This window comes from Cebus imitator, unplaced genomic scaffold (assembly GCF_001604975.1).
Source record: "Cebus imitator isolate Cc_AM_T3 unplaced genomic scaffold, Cebus_imitator-1.0 Scaffold373, whole genome shotgun sequence".
Lineage (NCBI taxonomy): Eukaryota > Metazoa > Chordata > Mammalia > Primates > Cebidae > Cebus > Cebus imitator.
Window position 1 is genome coordinate 1,283,699 of NW_016107688.1, and position 19,690 is coordinate 1,303,388.

General features: G+C 43.9%; 1 non-coding gene and 1 pseudogene across 1 annotated transcript; both read right to left on the reverse strand.

Moving 5' to 3' along the window:
• Positions 1–2,260: 2,260 nt before the first annotated feature.
• Positions 2,261–18,849, reverse strand: LOC108288418 (annotated as a pseudogene).
• On the reverse strand, positions 5,967–6,072 carry LOC119468070. Its single transcript, XR_005196692.1, has one exon. It is a non-coding gene; the product is annotated as a U6 spliceosomal RNA (small nuclear RNA).
• Positions 18,850–19,690: the final 841 nt, after the last annotated feature.

Consider the following 19,690-nt stretch of genomic DNA (forward strand, 5'->3'; position numbering starts at 1 on the left):
TGTGTGTGTGTGTGTGTGTCTGTGTGTGTGTGTGTGTATGTGTGTGTGTGAGAGAGAGAGAGACAGAGACTCGTTTTGTCACCCAGGCTAGAGTGCAGTGCCGTGGTCTCAGCTCACTGTAACTCCGCCTCCTGGTTTTAAGCGATTCTCCTGCCTCGGCCTCCTGAGCATCTTGGATTACAGGTGCCACCACCATGCCTGGCTAATTTTTTTTAATTTGTACTTTTAGTAGACACAGGGTTTCACCATATTGCCCAGGCTGGTCTTGAACTCCTGACCTCAAGTGATCCGCCCGCCTCAGCCTCCCAAAGTGCTGGGATTACAGGCATGAGTCACCACACCTGGCTGCTGGAACTTTTAAAGAAAGATTTTCAGATCCGAAATTTTTCTATTTATTTATTTATTTATTTGTATTTTTATTTTTTGAGACATAATTTCACTCTGTCACCCAGGCTGGAGCTGAGATTGTGCCACTGCACCCAGGCTGGAGTGCAGTGGTGCAATCTTGGTTCACTGCAACCTCTGCCTTCCAAGTTCAAGGGATTTTCCTGCCTCGGCCTCCCGAGTAGCTGGGATTACAGGCATGCACCACCAGGCCCAGCTAACTTTTGTATTTTTAGTAGAGACAGGTTTCACCATGTTGGTCAGGCTCCTCTTGAACTTCTGGCCTTAAGCGATCTACCTGCGTCAGCTTCCCAAAATGCTGGGATTACAGGCATGAGCCACCACAACTCGCTTATTTATTTTTCAGTACAGATGGGGTCTTGCTGTGTTGACCAGGGTGGTCTCGAACTTCTGGCCTTAAGCAATCCTACCGCCTCAGCATCCCAAGTTGCTGGGATTATAGGTGTAAACCACATGCCCCATTCAGATTTGATTTTTTTTCTTTTTCTTTTTTTTTGGTGGTGGCACCCAGATCAGATTTGATTTTTTAAAACCTCTCAAGGCTAGGAAGCCAAGCCAAGAATTCACCCTCAGACTGTGCCTGTAATGCAGGTGAACTTCTTCTCTTCCTGAAGTTCCAAAATGTCTTGAGTTTCCTAGGCCTGTTAGAAAGTAACATTCTTCACTTACCATAGGTCAGGAATCTTGTGAAAGAAGAGGATAGAGAATGTAGCAGGCCAGTCTTTCCAAGGGGCTTTTTATTTAAATCAGTTTCATTTAAGAATTTCCAACATTCACAATTCTTATAATAAGCATCCGAGCACAGGACACAGAACTGCAGCAAATAGCATTCTTATGGGTAGCTAACAGACATTAGAACTTCCACACTTCTTTGAGACACCTGAGCTCACTGGTGAACTCCGCTTCCAAGTCCTCCTGCAATGCACACCACAAGCTCAGCCCATGTTATCAACCCATCAGCTTCAGTTCACATTACCACACTTAAACCTATCAGTAACGGAAGAGAATACACACCATACAGCATTCACAGCAGCTGATAAAGGGGCTGATGTATACGATAGGAGACAAGTGTTAAAAAACAAAAGAACCAAATATTGTGACACCATAATCTCCCAAAAGGAGACTTTCTTAAGGAAAAAACTACATGTGGTGGTGTCCAAATTAAAACAAGGAGTAAAGAATGTAGTTCTAATCAATGGTTTCCATTTTGAACACGCAAAGAATTCACTTGACAAGTCCAGGGATAAAATATTACAGGAGAGGGGCTGGGCACGGTGGCTCACGCCTGTAATCCCAGCACTTTGGGAGGCCGAGGCGGGTGGATCACGAGGTCAAGAGATCGAGACCATCCTGGTCAACATGGTGAAACCCCGTCTCTACTAAAAATACAAAAAAAATTAGCTGGGCATGGTGGTGCGTGCCTGTAATCCCAGCTACTCAGGAGGTTGAGGCAGGAGAATTGCCTGAACCCAGGAGGCAGAGGTTGCGGTGAGCCAAGATCGCGCCGTTGCACTCCAGCCTGGGCAAGAGCGAAACTCAGTCTCAAAAAAAAAAAAAAAAAATTACAGGAGAAACCTTTAGATATCCATTGTAGCGTGTTGGTTTACCAATCAGGCAAAAAGCAGCTCACTTTCAACCACTCAGTATTTCAACACTTTATGTAACAAAACTTATTAAATTCCTTTGGCTCTTCCTTTTTCTAAAGAAAAATGTCAAAAATTCTGCTGAATATACTACACATTTAAAACCAATTTTGAAAATTCTTAGTACATACGTATTTTACAATATACTTACCATGAGTTTAGAAAAATTAGAATTCTCACCATTCTATACCAAGCAACCACAACCCCACTGTCTACAATCCCCAACCAGAAGACTTAGAATCCATGCTCGAGCTGAAGCCTCCATTAAAACCACTGCCCGGCCGAGCATTTGATGCTGACCCCCAACCAATTGCTGCACCAGAATTAGAACCACTGTAAGAGTTATTTGCAGAACCAAAGGCCTGGTTTGGCTCCCTCTGCATGTTGCCTTGGCTTTGTTTATTACCCAGTGGGCCTGACTGGTTCTGCTGGCTGGCTAACATGCCCATGACACCCCAACTGCTCTGTGGCACTGCCTGGACTGTAGCTATCATGGCTGAATTAATGCTGAATGCACCAAAGTTCATCCCACCACCCATATTACTACCTTGTTTCCCAAACCAGCTCCACTCCCTCTAATATTGCCAAATCCACCCTGATTCCCAAAGCCACCTGGATTACCACCAAATCTTCCACTTCTTTCTGCTATTGCTGTTGTCTCTTGCCGTTGTGCTTAGTTTTGGTATTGGATATATGAATGCTGATTCCTTTAATGATCAAGTCCTCCCCACAGAGAGATTGTGCAACCTGATCATCTGTGAATGTAACAAAGGCAAAGGCCCTGAAAGGCTTGGGGATGAAGACATCCACCACTTCCCTGCACTGCCACATCTCATCGGCCGTCATGTCCTCAGCACAATACCTCACAAACAGTTTTCTTCTTCTCAAAGGCTCATCTTGGCTTTGCTTAGAATTAGGAAGTTTACAGTCACATTGTCGTCCATCTATCATATGTCGTTGTGACATTACTTTCACCTGTATTTCATATGCTGTGAAATGAACAAAGCCAAACCCCTTTGAATGACCAGTCTTAATATCTTTCTTAACCTGCACCATAAGAACTTCTCCAAAAGTACTAAAATATTCTTTCAGATCCTGTTCAGTTGTTTTCTATGGGAGACCCAATACTATTAAATCCAATGTTTCCTGGACTGCTCTTTTCACTTTCACTGCTGATGAAGCATCTGTCGCATCCATTTTGCTTTTGTTGTCTTTGGGATAGTTGAAAACATATACCAGATTTCCCCAGCCAGCATCGGGGGCATGCAGAATTCCTTCTACCAGCCGGACACCTCTCATAGATTGAGACACTGGATTCCTGTAGCAAAGCCCACAAGCCCCTGGGCTGTAACTGTGGACAGCAGCACCGTCCCATCATCTTCCAATGGTATTTCGTGGGCTCATTGTTATCTTCTGTTACCGAGTATATTTAAACATTTTTTACTTTTCCACTAGGCCGCTGCTGGGAAGGCCGACAGGGACATTGAAACAGCGACGGATCCTAGCCCAATGACCGCTTCACCCCGACAAAATACTAGGGGTTTTTTATTAGCACTGTAAAGACAACATCAATTCCTCAAGCAGTCTATTCGTATCTGAAAATATGGCATTCCAGTCAAAGCTTTGGTAAAATAACCAGTGTCTCCAATGTCCTGCTACAAAAGAAAACATAGTCTTATTGAATTTATGTAAATAGCTATGGTGGCATAAAATAATCCTCATGAATAGTTTTTAAATTCTGGAGAAATCAGGTAGAGAGAAAGACAAATGTTTCAATTTTCATCACGAAAGTATATTTTACCCAATTAATGTAAGCTATAAATGACTCAAAAGAAAAATATAAAATGATTTATTGAATCTGGAAAACAAAAAGGAAAAAGAAGGCCTGGTGTGGTGGCACTTGTCCATGGTCTCAGCTACTCTAGAGGCTGAGGTGGGAGGATCTCTTGACCTAGAAGTTTTAGTCCAACCTGGAAAACATAATTAGACACAATTTCTAAGGAAAATATTTTAAAGTTAAACGGAAAAAGGAAAGGAAAATTAGGACAGTAGACAAAATCAGAGGTGGTTTTTGTCTCCTAAAAAAAAAAAAAATTAAAGGGCAAGGCGTGGTGGCTCATGCCTGTAATCCCAGCACTTTGAGAGGCTGAGGGAAGAAGACCATCTGAAGTCAGGAGTTCGAGACCAACCTGGTCAGCATAGCAAAACCCCACCTCTAATAAAATTAAAAATATTAGCTGGGTGTGGTGGTGCATGCCTGTAGTCCCAGCTACTCAGGAGGCTAGGGCAGAAGAATCACTTGAACCCAGGAGGCAGAGGTTGCAATGAGCTGAGATTGTACCACTGCACTCCAGCCTGGGTGACAGAGTGAGAGACTCCATCTCAAAAAAAATAATAATAATAATTAAAAAAGGAATCATCAGGGTTTCAGGAAAAAAAAAAGTGACAAACCATTATATCAGTCTTTTATCAGTTTAGTCCGATATAATGAATTCTTGTTTTGTTTGATGTTGGGTTAACAATCTGTGAATACATCAGCTTTTAATTAGAGATCTGGAAGTTTTTACCCTTGTCCAATGGTATGATCACCAAAGTTATCAGAAACCTATTTTCAAGAGTACTTGTCAGTGTCCTTTCCATAAATTTCTTTGAAAACGCAAATTTTAGACTTTAACCAATAGTAAATGGCTTTTTAAGATAATCAAATTAAAACAATGTGGCTGGGCACAGTAGCTGATGCCTGTAATCCAATCCCAGCATTTTGAGAGGCCAAGGCAAGTGTATTACCTGAAATCAGGAGTTCAAGACCAGCCTGACCAACACGGTGAAACACCGTCTCTACTAAAAACACAAAATTAGCTGAGCACAGTGGCATATGCTTGTAATTTCATCTGCTCAGGAGACTGAGGCAGGAGAGTCACTTGAACCCAGGAGGCGGAGGTTGCAGAGAGCCAAGGTCCTGCCATTGCACTCCAGCCTGAGCACCAAGAGCGAAACTCTGCCTCAGAAACAACGACAACAACAACAACGAAATTCTCTGCGGACAACGAAATTCTCTGCGGACAACAAGACTTAGGATAGCTATCATTAAAGATGCAACTGACAAAGAAATTTGATTATTTCTGTGGCATACAGGTTAAAATAAAATCATAATTATGACTGATAACATATACCAAGACATATCAGAATTTAGAAATATATATATATATATATATATATACACACAATATTGGAGTATATGAAACTAACACATTTATACAAATATAACTTAAAGAAAGTTAAACAGCATTTCTTATTTGACAGTGCTTTCTGTATAATTTTAATATACCAAACCAAGCCCAATATGTCTCTTTTGGACTTCCAGGAGTTCCTATTGTTCTATTCAAGTTAGTCAGGTGAAAAGACTTGATTTTAGAATCTGAAATTTGATTTTTTGGAAGTATTTCAAATATCAAAAGTTTAAAATACTTGATGTCATTGTTTATTGGCCTTTTGGCTAAGATTAAGTGTAAAACGCTTGATGCCAAAATGGGATCACAGGTGACAACAAAATAAGTCACTCGTTTAGCCAAAGTGACAATTTAAAAATTTCAAAAAACAAACACCTTTACTCTGACAGAGGAGACTCAGTTTCCCAGCAAAAAGACCCAATACAGGCAGCATAACGCCAGCTGAATCTATTGTTGACTCTCTTTCTTCTCCCTTTTTTTCAGTTTACTCAAAAGGTGAACACAACCTTTTATATCCCTTATTAATACTCTGCCAAAATCTTGTTCAGACAAGAAAAACAAATTATACCTTTGCATTAGCAAATATTAATGTGAAAGTTAAATTTAATAAAAACTTATAAATAAATCTGTCCAATCTCAATCAGCTTTGACCACATAAGTTTTTCATAAAACGTTTATAACTTTTTTTTTTTTAATGGAACGCTTCACGAATTTGCATGTCATCCTTGTGCAGGGGCCATGCTAATCTTCTCTGTATCGTTCCAATTTTAGTATATGTGCTGTGAAGCAAGCACCGTTTATAACATTTTACAAATTTTTAAAAATTATTATCTTTTCCCAACTTTTTATATTCATTTAGATTTTTATATAGTTTTAAAAATGTGAAATGTGTCTAGCCTCTAAACTAGACAAAAGTACATTGCCTTTCTTTTTCTTTTCTTCTTTTTTTTTTTTTTTTTTTTTTTTTTTTTTTTTTTNTTTTTTTTCTGAGGCAGAGTCTTGCTCTGTTGTCCAGGCTGGAGTGCAGTGGCATGATCTCAGCTCACTGCAACCTCTGCCTCCAGGTTCAAGCTATTCTCCCACCTCAGCCTCCCAAGTAGCTGAGATTGCGGGTGCCCACCACCATGCCCGACTAATTTTTCTATTTTTAGTAAAGACAGGTTTTCACCATGTTGGCCAGGCTCCTCTTGAACTCCTGATCTCATGATCTGCCTGCCTCAGCCTCCCAAAGTGCTGGGATTACAGGTGAGAGCTACCACACCTGGCCAAAAGTACTTTGCCTTTAACAAAAACTACATCTTCTGGGAGCTAAATGATGCGAACACATGGACACATAAAGAAGAGCACATATACTGGGGCCTTTGGGAGGATGGAGGGTGGAAGGAAAGAGAGGATCAGGAAAAATTACTAATGGATACTAGGCTTAATACATTTAACTAACTAAAAGTAACTAATGGGTACTAAGCTTAATACCTTAGTACCTTTCATCACCTGGGTGATGACACAATCTGTACAACAAACCCCCATTACACAAATTTATCTATGTAACATACCTGTACTTGTAGCCCTCAACTTAAAATAAAAGTTAAAAAAAACTACATCCTCATATCTATTTTATAATGTTCTTCACACTAAACACATCCTGTTTTTCTTGATACTTTGCACAAAATGACCCTGACAACAAGGGTCATTTGAGTTGTTCTTTTATAGCTAACTCTATCTACTTCTCTACTGCCCCCAATTATTCCTTAAACATTGATAACCACTAATCTGTTCTGTATATAATTTTGTCATTTTGAGAATGTTAATATAAATGAAACTCTAGGGGAATTTTACCCTTCACTCTCTGAGGTTTCACTGAAAATCAACTGGCAAAAAAGTAGATTAATAAAAGAAAACATGGGCCGGGTGTGGTGGCTCACGTCTGTAATCCAAGCACTTTGGAGGCCAAGGCGGGTGGATCACCTGAGGTCGGGAGTTCAAGACCAGCCTGACCAACATGGTAAAACCCTGTCTTAAAAAAATAAATAAATAAAAAAGAAAAGAAAAAAAAGAAAGAAAGAAAGAAAGAAAAGAATAGAAGAAAACACACACAATTTTAATGACCATACTATGAGGGAATCAGGAGAATAATTACCCAAATCATCCAAGGAGACACAGAAACATGTTTTCCCTTTTTCATGGAGTAGGAAGGAGATTGGGAATGTAGACAGTTCTTTTGAGGGATAGTAAATCATTAGGGAGAATGAATGAACCTGGGAGGCATTAGGCAGACATTATGGGAAAGTGAGGAATGGAGTCGCACAGAAATAAATGTTGTCTTACTATGTGGATGAAGTCCCCCAGGTAATCTCTGGGACCGGCCCTTGGAACAACAGATGAAAAGTCTGTTTGGGCATGGTGATTACTCCTACTCTCATCTCTTTTGCAGTGGTTAATCTTTTCTGATCATTTTCTGAGGTATCTAGAGAGGGGATCTAAGACAGTGAAATTTCTTTTGGAAAGAAGTTTTGTTAGAGAAGAAAACTCCAAAGAGGGTCTTTCTCTGCATTTGGGAGAGAGGGAAAGACAAGGTTGCTTGACAAGTCTTCCTGACAAAAGTCAGGAAACTTGACTTTAAGGCAGCTTGCAAGGCTTCCTAGCATGTCAAAGTGCCAGTCTTTGGGGTGTCACTTTCTGAGCCCCAACAGATTCGTATGGTATATGAACCATTGAGACTAGCTTTTTTCATTCAGCATAATTCCTTGGAAATGTATCAGTTAATGGACACATCAAAGTCCTTTCCTTTTTTTATTCCAAGTGTCAATGTGCACAGTTTGTTTAACCATTCATCCACTGTATGATGTCTGGGTTGATTCCAGTTTTGTATTATTATAAATGTCAACTGAACAATGATGTTCATAAATTTGGAAAAAAGAGTCTCAGCTTGTCGGATGGTCATTCTTACGGCTGGGAAATGTTACCTCTGGTCAGAAGCTGAAAACAGATGCTTGAGGATAGAAAGAATAAGACATGAATTTATGCTAAATGAAGTAGCAAAATATACATATTCAATAAGTGACAAGAGGAGTCATAAATATTTATGAAAGGAGAAACATGCACACGTGCAGTTGAGTTTCACACCTCTCCTGGGCCCCCTGTTAAAAAACACCATGGCCATAACAATCTGAGGGGAGAGTTTTTGGCCCTCCGACATCAAAAGGTAAAGCAGAGGACACAGTCTCAATGAGTTGGGCACAGTGACTCATGCCTGTAATCCCAGCACTTTGGGAGGCTGAGGCAGGTGGATAGCTTGAGCCCAAGAGATCAAGACCAGCCTTGGCAACATGGCAAAATCCTCTCTACAAAAAAAAAAAAAAAACTAGCTGGGTGTAGTGGGGCGTGCCTGTGATGCCAGCTACTTGGGAGGCTGAGGTGGAAGGATTGCCTGAACCAGGGAGGTGGAGGCTGCAGTGAGCTACTATCATTTAGTGCACTCCAGCCTGAGTGAGAGGGTGAGATCCTGTCTTAATAAAAATAGTGAAAACAAAAACCCTCACTGTGCATCCTCTGTAGACTGGCCAGAACGACACCAAGGTCAGTGGTCTCTATCAGTAAAGAATGCTGGTTGGTTATTTTGTTGAAACTTCAAAACGGAAGGTCAGCATCAGGCAGCTGGTTGATAGCAGGATGGAATGAGTCTTTTCAAAAACCTAATGGTGGTTAGGGAGGGAGGGAGTATAAGGAGAACGTCTAAGGAGGGGGTTTAAAGAGGGGGCATAAGGAGGTGTGTCCAACCCCAGGTTTCTTTGGGGTTCCTTTGGCCAAAAGTCTGGGTGGTGCTGTTACTGGAAGGGGATCCTGATCCAGACACCAACGAAGGGTTCTTTGATCTTGCCCATGAAACCATTTGAGGCTAATCCATAAAGTGAAAGCAAGTTTATGAAGAAAATAAAAGAATAAGGAATGGCTACTCCGTAGGCAGAGCAGCCCCAAGGGCTGCTATTTCTTGATTTTATGCTAAACAGGGGTGGATTACTCAGGAGTTCTCCAGGAAAAGGGTGGGCAATATCCAAAACTGAGTGTTCCTCCTCTTTTTTGACTATATAGGGCAACTTCCTGGCACTGCCATGACATTTGTAAACGGTCATGGCACCAGTAGCAGTGTGTTTTAGCATGCAAATGCATCATAATTAGTATAAAAAGAGCAGTGAGAATGATCAGCAGTCACTTTTGTCACCGTCTTGGCTTTGGTGGGTTTTGACCAGTTTCTTTGTCTCATCCTCTTATCAACAAGGCCTTTATGACCTGTCCTTTGTGCTGACCTCCTATCTCATCCTGTGGCTTAGACTGCCTGACCTCCTGGGAATGCAGCCCAGTAGGTCTCAGCCTTATTTTACCCAGTCCCTGTTCAAGATGGAGTCTTTCTGGTTCAAACACCTTGGGCAATGCCAGTTGATTCATGAAGTGCAGGGGCTGCAAAATATCTCAAACATTGATCTTAAGTTTTACAATAATGATGCTATCCTCCAGCTGCATGACTCTGAAACCATAATTTCTAATTTTGTGACTAATCTGTTAGTCCTGCAAAGGCAGTCTAATCCCCAGACAAGAAGGAGGTTTGTTTTGGGAAAGGGCTTTTATCGTCATCTTTGTTTTAAGCTATAAAGTAAGTTTCTCACCAAGTTAGTTTAACCTATGCCCAGGGATGAACAAGCATAACTGAGAGGTTAGAAGCAAAATAGATTTGTTTAGTTCAGATCTCTTTCGCTGTCTCAGTTATAATTTTGCAATGACTGCTTCATAAGTGCCCCAAAGTGCAACAATTTGTTCATATGGTTGTATATATAGTTTTATATTAGATTGTTAGCTGTCCATAGTGACTGCCTCAGTTTACAATCCCATCAGTGACACGTAAGTGACATAGTTTCTCTACTACTTCACGAGCATTTGGTGCTCTTACTCTTTTTTTATTTTAACCATTCTAAAAGGTGGTTAATGATATCTTACCATGGTTTTAATTTGCTTTTCTCTAATAGCTAAAGATGTTGGATATACTGATGCTTTTTACATGCCATCTGCATATTCTCTTTGGTAAAATATCTCTCCATATCTCTTTGTCTGCATTATTTTTAATGCAAATAACCAACTGTTCTTTAGAAATATTTTCACCAGGGGTAATAACAGAATTAAGTCGTTCTTTGCATAGATTTTTTTTTTTTTTTTTTTTTTTTTTTTTTTGAGACAGAGTCCTGCTCTGTCACCAAGTGCCAGGCTGGAGTGCAGTGGCGCAATTTTGGCTCACAGCAACCTCCGCCTCCCGGGTTCAAGCAATTCTCCTGCCTCAGCCTCCGGAGTAGGTGGGACTACAGGCGCACGCCACTACGCTCAGCTACTTTTTGTATTTTTAGTAGAGACAGGGTTTCACCATGTTAGCCAGGATGATCTCGATCTCTTGACCTCATGATCCGCCCGCCTTGGCCTCCCAAAGTGCTGGGATTACAGGCGTGAGCCACCGTGCCCGGCCTGGATAGATTTTTAAGGTGCAACTTTGAGGAAATTTTAGAGTAGTGCTTCTAAAACTTTAGTGTGCATCAGAATTATGAGCAGAGCTTGTTAAAACGAATTGTTGTGACCCAACCAAAATTTCTGATTTACTAACTATGGAATGGGACCCTAGATAATCTGCATTTCCAATTAACTCCCTTGTGTTGCTGATGCTCTTATTCCGGGAAATAATTCCTGCTGCCCTCTTTTTTTTTTTTTTCTTTTCTTTGAGACAAGGTCTCACTTTGTTGCCCAGGCTGGAGTATAGTGGCACAAACATAGCTCACTTTAGCTTCAACTTCCTGGGCTCAAGTGATGGTTCCACCTTAGCCTCTCGGGCAGCTGGGACTATAGGTGCATGCCACCATGCCCAGCTAATTTTTGCATTTTTTGTGGAGATAGGATTTCACCACATAACCCAGGTTGGTCTCAAATTCCTGAGCTGAAGAGATCTGCCTGCCTCGGCCTCCCAAAGTGCTAGGATTACAGGCATGAGCCACAGCACCACACCCACTGTTTTTTGTCATTGTAAATTTTCCTGTAGCAAACTGACAGTGAATAAGAAAGTTATTCTCAAAGGTGAAAGTGAAGTGCTACCAAAAAAAAAAAAAAAATTGTGGCTAGGGACATGTTAAAAGGACACAAGAACCAACCTAATCTTCAAAAGGTTAAAACAAGAATAATTTGAGCAACAAAATAAGTAATGACTGCACTGGATCATCACCCAAGGAATAAAACAAAGATAAAACAAATATCTCCAAGTCCTGTGAAAGGAAAATATATCTTTGGACCCCAGATTCACTAAGCCAAAGGGAAAAGTCAAGCTGTAGGGCAAACCTGCCTCCCATTGTATTCCTAAATAAAATAGCTGCAGGCCTGGGCCAAGGTCCTGCTGTTTCTGTTAGAACTCCAACTACCATTTTTTCTCTTTCTGACACATACAATGTGAAGGGCTTTGTTAAATCAGGTAACCCCAAAGCTGGGGCTGACAAGTTTCACTTTCAGTTCCTGAAAGGCCTGCCCCTCCTGGGATCCCCATTCAAAGGGTTCCTTGTGTTCCCCTTCCTAACTTCATAAAGGGGTTTTGCCAGTACTGCAGAGTTTGGAATCCACAATCTACAGAAACCCTCAGCTCCCAGGAACTCCCTCAACTGCCTCGCAGTCGCAGTCTCGGGTTCTGGCAGATTGCAAATGATTTGTTTCCTCTCTGCTCCTAGGCTGTGCTCTCCCTGCCGGATGGTGAACCCTAGATAATCACACTTGCTGTCAGCAAATCTGGGCTTTTCTTTTAGACTCTTTATACCCACAATCCTCCAGGTGCCCAGGTAAGGCATCTGTTCCTTTTCTGCACCCGACTGCTGTGGGGTGTCCCGATAAAAGGTTATCAGCATAGTGGAGCAACATACAGCCTAAGTCCTTAGCAGGATACTTCTGGAGGTCACTGGCTAGTGCCTCCCCAAAAATGGTGAGTTCTTGAACCCCTGGGGTAGCCAGGTCCAGGTGTGCTGGGTGGTTACACCTGTTTCTGGATTTTTCATTGAAAAACAAATAGTTTCAGACTCTACGAAGCCAGTCTAATACTAAGGAAAGCATCCTTTAAGTCCAAGTAGGTGAACCAACTATCCTCCACTGGCAATAATCCCAACAGCATGTACGGGTTGGGTACAGATGGGTGCAAAGTCACTGTAGCCTGATTAACCAAATGCAAGTTCCACATTGGCCTCTAGTCTTTTGTTCCTGGTTTAGGAACAGGCAGGAGGGGGTGTTCCATGGAGACTGGGAAGGAACTATAATTCCATAAGCCTTCAGGCGTCTGAGACAGACTTGGATGGCTTCGAGAGCTTCCCTTGGGACTGGGCACTGTCTCTGTCTGACGGGTAATGCCCCTGGCTTTACTTCGATAACCACCAGGGCTTGGTTTACTGCAGCCCTGGGGGGTTGTCCTCTGCCCAGACCCGTGGCCATCTCTTGGCTGGAGTAGGGGTTAATTCTCATCCTGGTTCAGTCAGGAAGAGTCTCCACTCCTCCTCCCGAGGGACAGCAGGAGCCATGATAATCCCTGCCTGAGGCAGTTTTAGCTGCCGGGAGCCCTTATCAGTGAAGGTGATAGTAACTCTGAGTTTGCTTGGCAAGTCTCTCCACAAGAGGGATAGGGGACAGTCCGGCATGTACAAGAACTCATGTATAATCTCACGGCCTCCCACCAAACAGGTCCGTGATAGGCAAAAAGCCTGCTTTTCCAAAATTCCAGTTGCCCCAATTATGTCTATTGTCTTGCTGGACCAAGTGCTCCACCCCGGTGTCAACGTCAATAAATCAATGTCCTTGCCCTCCACTGTCATCCTGACCATGGGCTCTTTGGGGGCAATTGAGCCCGGTCCCCTTCAGTCCAGTGGCCCTTCCACTAGGTTGAACAGAGCTCCTTCACTTTCATCTGAAGCCTCAGGCTTAAGATCTCCCTGTTTTCCTCTCAACTGGGGGCACTTGTCCTTCCAGTGTCCCACTTCCTTACAGTAAACACACTGGTTATGCTGCAGGCGCTGGCGATTATACTGAGTAGCCTTCCAGGAGCGCCCCTTTCCACGCCGTTTTGGGGGTGCTCTTCTAATAGTGGCAGCTATCAAGTCGGTGCTTTGTTGAGCTTGACACTTGTTTTCTCTATGACTTTCTTTACAGCTTACTGCATCTCTGTTCACAAAATTTCCTGCCTACTTCTGTAGCTTTCTCCCAATGTCTTCTGCACACTCACTAATGCCATATTCACCATGTGTTGGTTTTCGGGACTCAGGATTGAAAGGAGTATACATACGATAAGCTTCTCATAGCCTTTCATAGAACTGTGCTGGGCTTTCCTCTTTCCCTTGAATAACCTCAAAGACTTTATTGATGTTTGTAGCTTTCTGTGCTCTCTTTTTCAATCCTTCCAGGAAGGCCTCTCTGTACCGGATTAACCTTTGCATGCCCTCTGGGGTATTTGGATCCCACTGGGGGTCAGTCCCCAGCAGCTGGGCCCTGACATACTCTTGGGGTTCTGGTAATCTGCTGTAACATACTCCTCCAACCATTTGGAAGCAGCTTGGAGTACTCTCCACCCTTCCTCAGTGTTAAAAAGATACATAGGCAGCTGGTGGCAGTCAGCCCAAGTGGGGTTACGAGTCTGGACAATAGTTTGCAGTAGGTCAATGAGAGCTTGTGGCATCTTGGTATAAGTCAGGGTGCTATTTTTCCAGTTGATAAGGTCAGCTGAGGTGAACGGCAGGTACGTGAAAACATCTTTTCACAGTGTGGCCATCCTCATCCACTCCCATATACCTCTGCTCTCTTAAAGGCATCTGCACCCCTGCCTTGGGTCACAGACAGGCTGCTAGGGGGGGAGTTCCTCCCAGGAGGTGGGTGGGTATGGGAGGAGTCCCTCTGAATTCTTTCTTTTCTACCATGGGTGATTTAGGGGTGTGCAATTCTACCAGAGGTGCTGAGGTTTCAGGCCCAAGGGCAAGGCCTTCTTCCTCCTGATAAGGAGGAGGTATCATTGGCAAAGGCTTTTCTGCCATTGGATCTGTCAGGACCTTAGGAGTCTGTGTCCCTAGGTGGGTGGATCAGGGTTTTTCCCTGGCTGTCTGCCCTTTGCCATCAGTACAGTTGCTGTCTGTCCTCTTAGCCACTGTAGTGGGTTTAGAACTAGCTGCAGCCATGAATCTATATATGGAAATTGATCAAGGTGTCCTGGCTTGCGTGTAACCTTAAGCCATACTTTGGAGACAAGAGACCTGTCTAAGCTTCCCTCTGAGGGCCAATCCACCCCAAATGCTGGCCAGTCTACCTCACATAAGGTCCTCGGCTTTCCTGGTGTCATAGTCACTCCGTAATCTCTGCTAAATCCCTTCTTGAAATTTTTCAGCATGGTCCCCAGAGGGGTAGTCTTTCTATGAGTGTGACCCATGTTTTTTTTTTGCACAGAAAACAGCACTCACAGGCAGTAAACAGAGTCTTACTCCACCCTCAGTTTCTCCTGCCCTGCACAGTGCCATACACTCTCTTTCACTTTCTCTTCAGGCCAGTAGGACAGTCTCCCTCTCAGGAGTGTTTCAGATGCAGCTCGGTGTTGGAGCTTTCGTTGTTCCCCCTACAATGCCTAGATTGCAAGTGCACCTCCTTCTAGCCCTATGCGGGTCACCCCTAATCCCAGCTGGCCTCACAATTCACTCAGAGCTTACAGTTTCCTTTAACGGACTTGCCACTCCCACATTTCAGGGCTGGTGAGTCCAAATGGACCCCTCCAATCACTCACACAATTATACACCTCCCACTACCCAAAACCAAAAGCAGGATTTTCAAGTTTAGTTACAGAGAGAGAGAGAGAGAGGGGGGGGGGGGAGTTCAAAAGTGCCAAATCCGGCACATGTGGTTGATCAGACCACGCTTCCACCTAAGGAAAGTGGGCAAGTTTCCCAGGACCAGTCCTGCTGTTTCTGTCATCTGGACACTGCAGCCACCAGTTCCTTCTCCGTGTTCAGCCACTGGGTGGATCCGCTGGGGGGGCCTACCCTGCTTTGCTCTGGCGACGCATTCCACTGGCGCCATGCCTACCTGGGAGAGTGCTCAGGACTTGCGTCACCCAAGTGGGCTGGAGTCCCCCGCGGGGATGCGCCGCAGGGCAAGGCAAAACCACGTGGGCTGCTGTGCCGGCTGTCCGCTAACCGAAACTTGCTTCCTGCTCAGGGAACCAAATAATGAAGCAAGAGAGCCGCAAACAAACCTCTCGAACACCGAAGAGAGAAGGAAGTGGTAATTTTATTCAACCCGGAGCTGTCACGGCATAGATGCCTCAACAACTGAGCTCTCCGACAAAGAAAACCTTGGCCCTTTTAAAGGCTTACAGTCTGAGAGGTGCACATGTGAGAGGGTCGAGACTGCTGGGTACGTGACTTGGTGGGGGTCTGAGCAGTTGAGCAAGAACAATGCCTTCCTGGGAAAATTTCTCCATACCTTGTCCATGATCTATAGATAGGATTGTGGTTAGCAGAAGAGGGTTTAATCCTTTAGGCCTGAACAGCAGCTCCAACTGGTCCCTCCTCTGGCTGACTTTTAACTTCTCCTTTTGAGATGCAATATAGAAGGCTAAAGGGGAAATGGCCTTAGATGCTCGGGGGGAGAGGGTACTTCCTCATCACTATGATCTGGAAGCCCCCTCCCCACTTCCAGTTGTCCCACCTTTCTAGACTGAACCAATGTGCATCTTACATATATTGATCAATGTCTCATGTCCCTCTAAAATGTATAAAACCAAGCTGTGCCCTAACCACTTTGGGCACATGTCATCAGGATCTCTTGAGGCTGTGTCATGGATGTGTCCTTAACCTTGACAAAATAAACTTTTTTTTTTCTTAAAGACAGGGTTTCACCATGTTGGCCAGGCTGGTCTTGAACTCCTGACCTCAGGTGATCCTCCCGCCTCGGCCTCCCAAAGTGCTGAGATTACAGGCATGAGCCACCACTCCTGGCCAATAAACTTTTTAAGTAGAGTAAGACCTGTCTCACACATTTTGGGTTCATAGTCCATAGTAGTATAAATAAATCGGGGAGGCTGGGGGTGGTGGCTGATGTTTGTAATCCCAGCACTTTGGGAGGCCAAGGCGGATGGATCCCTTGAGGCCAGGAGTTCCACCCTGGCCAACATGGTGAAAACCTATCTCTACTAAAAATACAAAAATTAGCTGGGCATGATGGCAGGTGCATGTACTCCCAGTTACTCAGGAGGTTGAGGCAGGAGAATTGCTTGAACCTGGGAGATGGAGGTTGCAATGAGCAGAGATCACTTCACTGCACTCCAGCCTGGGTGACAGAGTGAGACTCTGTCTCAAAAAAAAAAAAAAAAGAAAAGAAAAGAAAAGAAGGCCGGGCGCGGTGGCTCAAGCCTATAATCCCAGCACTTTGGGAGGCCGAGGCGGGTGGATCACAAGGCCAAGAGATCAAGACCATCCTGGTCAACATGGTGAAACCCCGTCTCTACTAAAAATACAAAACATTAGCTGGGCATGGTGGCGCGTGCCTGTAATCCCAGCTACTCAGGAGGCTGAGGCAGGAGAATTGCCTGAACCCAGGAGGCGGAGGTTGCGGTGAGCCGAGATCGTGCCATTGCACTCCAGCCTGGGTAGCATGAGTGAAACTCCGTCTCAAAAAAAAAAAAAGAAAAAGAAAAGAAAAGAAAGAATAAATAAATGGGGGAGAAGGGGCAAGCCTTACTTACATATGAATCTTAAATATGAATTTTAAATAATGTATTTAAGTACTCTCTCACCAAAGGGGCGGAGTTTTAATTCTCTTCCTTTTAAGTGTGGGCTGGATTTAATGACTCATCTTAAGGAAAAAATACTAACTTTGCCATGGAAAAATCTGGCAGACATCATCTTAACCAAATGATCAGAGGAACATCACCAATATATACATACTGATGTCGTGTCTGATATATGATGTGATGAGAAAGGCATGTCTCCTTGTGGTACTGTCCTCCTGTGGCAAGGTGAACTCACAAATTGAGGCTCAGCCTGGGAGGATTAGTGGGTTCTTGGCTTCATGCCAGAAATAGTTCAAAAGCAGGCTGACAGAGTAAAGTGAAAGCAAGTGTATTAAGAAACTAAAGAAGGAATATCAAAGTAATAAAAGCCATCTATGACAAACCCACGGCCAATATCATAGTGAATGGGGAAAAGTTAAAAGCATTTCTGTTACTGGTGGAAGGTATCCTAGTTGCCAGTGGTGAATCCACACAGGTCTGCAGCAACCTCAATTCTTGTTTCCTCAGAAGGAAGAATTCAATCAAGGGACGTAAGGCAGAAAAAGAGACTGAGTCAAGTGGCTGGGCGCGGTGGCTCACGCCTATAATCCCAGCACTTTGGGAGGCCGAGGTGGGTGGATCATGAGGTCAAGAAATAGAGACCATCGTGGTCAACATAGTGAAACCCCGTCTCTACTAAAAATACAAAAATTAGTTGGGCATGGTGGCGCGTGCCTGTAGTCCCAGCTACTCAGGAGGCTGAGCCAGAAGAATTGCTTGAACCCAGGAGGCAGAGGTTGCGGTGAGCCGGGATCACGCCATTGCACTCCAGCCTGGGTAACAAGAGCGAACTCCATCTCAAGAAAAAAAAAAAGAGAGAGACTAAGGCAAGCTTCAGAACAGGAGTGAAATTTTATTTGAAAAGGCTTAGAGCAGAGCTGGGGGGTGTGGCTCATGCCTGTAATCTCAGCACTCTGGGACACGGAGGTGGGTGGTGGGTGGTGGATGGATCAGCTGAGATTACAGTTTAGCAAATATGGCAAAACAACGTCTCTTTTTGAAAAAAAAAAAAAAAATTAGTGGGGCATAGTGGCACTTACCTGTAGTCCCAGCTAATCAAGAGGCTGAGACAGAAGAATCAGCTGAGCCCAGGAGGCAAAGGTTGCAGTGAGGGGAAATCGGGCCACTGCACTCCAGTTTAAAGAAAGAAAGAAAGAAAAATGTTTTGGAACAGGAAAGAAATGAAGGTACACTTGAAGAATCCTAACTGGGCACCTAGGTCGAGTGTGATGTTTAACCTTGATCCTAGGACTTTATAGGCTCACCCCTTTCCTGTGATTCTTCCTTAGGCCACCTGCATGCGTAGTGCCTTCCTAACCCTTGGGAAGTGAGCATGCGCAGTGTGTTTAGGAAGCTGTATGCATGCTCATCTTTTTTTTTGAGACAGGGTCTCACTCTGTCACCCAGGCTGGAGGGCAGTGGCATGATCTTGGCTCACTGCAACCTCTGCCTCCCAGGGTGATTCTTCTACCTCAGCCTCCTGAGAAGCTGGGATTACAGGCATGTGTTGTATTTGACCGAGTGTAGAAAGTTATCACAAGACAAAAGTATGCCAGATTGCAGGGTCATTTATTATGCCGGCAACCACAGAGGACTCACGTCTCTCCAACCTGTGGCGGCAACAGGAGGGTGCCACGATTTTTTATACCCGAAAAACCACCTTGGGAGTGGGGGTGAGGGGCAGGGATGGGGATGAAAAGGCTTCAGACATTCCGAGGGCTAGTGGATTCTGTAAATTACCTCCTGGGCAGAGATGAGGGTGGGGGTCTCCGGACATTCCAAGGGATGGGGACTTTTGTCATTCCGTTTGTTACTTAAGTGGTTTACAGAAGTCAAGATAAACATTTGTTTACACATTATCTGGTTAAGGTGGAAATCACAGACCTTAGTTACTTATTAGAAGCCACAGGAGCCAGGATGGAACTAGCTTGGGCTGCTTAGTCTGGCAATTGCCGGTAAGCAAAGGCTAGCAATTCTGGCAGTTACTGATAAGAAAAGGTAAACAGCTTTACATAGTTTTGAAGAACAAACTAACAGTTCTATTTACAGAGGCCAAGGACAGTAGTTATTGTAAGGAGAATGGGGCAGCCATTTCAACTTATCTAAAAACAGTTTTGCATTTTATAAAATAGTTTTGCTCTGGTTCTGGCTCTAGGCCAGCACAATATCACACATGCATCACCACACTGGCTAATTTTTGTATTTTTAGTAGAGATGAGGTTTTGCCATGTTGACCAGGTTGGACTTGAACTCCTGACCTCAAGTGATCCACCTGCCTCGGCCTCCCAATGTGCTGGAATTACAGGCATGAGACACCTTGCCCAGCCTGTATGCACGCCCATCTGAAGCTTTTTTCCCTTTTCCAGTGGAGTGCCCCAAGACATCATATTCCACCATTTTGTCTTTTAATGAATATGCCTGGGAAGTTGCTTCTCCCTGGTGTCTGCATTCAATTAACATTTTAGTGCAATAGGTGCCGACCATCAGGAAATGGCCTCTTCCTGGAACCAGCTGCCAATTTTCATTTTTAGAGAGGCAATGTGATAATTGCC